This window comes from Cricetulus griseus, chromosome 5, assembly GCF_003668045.3.
Source record: "Cricetulus griseus strain 17A/GY chromosome 5, alternate assembly CriGri-PICRH-1.0, whole genome shotgun sequence".
Lineage (NCBI taxonomy): Eukaryota > Metazoa > Chordata > Mammalia > Rodentia > Cricetidae > Cricetulus > Cricetulus griseus.
In genome coordinates, this window is record NC_048598.1 from 71,707,808 (window position 1) to 71,709,621 (window position 1,814).

General features: G+C 37.4%; 1 pseudogene; it reads right to left on the reverse strand.

The window, feature by feature from the left end:
* Positions 1-374: 374 nt before the first annotated feature.
* Positions 375-1,509, reverse strand: LOC107977897 (annotated as a pseudogene).
* Positions 1,510-1,814: the final 305 nt, after the last annotated feature.

Here is a 1,814-nt window from a genome sequence, read left to right on the forward strand (position 1 = left end):
TAACTTTATGCATGCACTTAAATTTCTTAGAGGAAAAGCACTATATTTTGTTAAACCAAGATCCTGGCATATAGCTTTTCAGAACTTTTGAGAAAAGTCTTAAAAATGTTTCACGTGTCACCTGAAACTTACAACTTAATATTATAAAAGAAGGAATGCCTCTACAACTCTTACAAAGACCAATAGAAAGAAACAATTAAAAAGCTAAGAAGATGCCCCAAAGGTATTTTTTTCTTACAATTCTTCCTCCACAGTATGGTAATGGTATTAAATAATGTATTCCCAAATGGCTATCTGCTCTGCTGTCATCTTCCACATCAATTCCTATTTATGCATGACTGAGTATGAGCTTCCTTAACATTATTACTAAGACATCATGAAGCTCTTCTGATACCTCTGGGCACCCATCCTCTCCTATTTACAGTGAAGCCTTTGCAAGTAAGAAGAAGCTCATTACCATCTCTTCCCACATAGCCCTAACTTCCTCCACATCCTCCAGGAATGTAGTTTCCTCTTCCATATGGTTCTCTAATGTTTCTGCAACCACTGAAGTTTCCACTCTTCATTTGACCATAGTTAGAAGGTTGCTGGTTATAATTTCCAAAATCATTGTAGTTTCTACTTCAATGGTTGTCATTGAACCTCCATCATGTTTGTCTTATCTAACACCTTAGTCCCTACCCTGGTTGTCCTATCCATGTCCTCCACCACCATATTCCTCTCCTCCTAACTAGGTCTACCTCTAAAATTTCCACCTCTGTGTCCTCTTCCATACCCATTATAGTCAACCCCAAATCCATTTCCACTTTCATATTCATCAGATCCCATGCTAAAATTGTTTCTTGGTCCTGGTCCAAAATTGCCATCAACATAAATAGAATCCCCCAAATTAATTTTAATCTTCTTCCACTCCTAGAACCTTGAACTTCCTGCATTTCTTGTCTAGATAATGTCTTTCTAACTTCTGCATTGTGACTATTAATGGTGAATTATTTTTTTGCAATACAATTTTACCCACAGGATCATGTTCATCAAAAGTAACAAAGCCAAAGCCTCTTTTCTTTGCAGACTGTCTATCAGTTATTATTTTAATAGTATCAATTTTCCATATTCTTTAAAGTAATATCTAAGATGGTTTTCCTCCATCTTCTTTAATTCCACCAATGAACAGGCTCTTCATAGTCAAATTGCTCCTTTTTTCCTGACTCATTTTTTGCTACAGCACATGTTGGCTCAACTACCCTCCCATCAATAGAATGAGGTCTGATTGCCATGTCAGCATCAAACTTGGCCATGTAGGAGAAAGTTAAAAAAAACAAATCCTCTTGATCTTTTGCTTGCAGGATTCCACATAACCACACAGTCTGTGAGGTTTCCTTATTGCTAGTAATAGATTCTCAAACTTATTTCTGTAGTTTTGAATCTCAACCTACCAATAAAGAGTTTAAAGAACTTATCCATTTCTCTCCCTTTCTTCTCCAAATGAACAGTTTCTAAAGGCTTCTCCATCACATACTCATTTGTGGCAGACTGGTTTACTGTACCCAGTGAGATGAGAAAGATTTCCACAGAGGCACAGCCTTAGGACTTGTCCTTATTCTGTGGTGAGAGCAGCCTCTGCTTGAGAAACTCGCCACTGGGAGCACCTGCTACACACAGAAACCAGCACTAGCACATTATTTTTGTATATGGAGATATTTCATATCATTCATGGGCTTACCTTTTAAATTCCTAGTGCTGTCAAGATCATAGGAATGTCTCTGTCAGAAGCCATATCATATTAGATCTTTTTACACTGGACAACAACTTAGCCA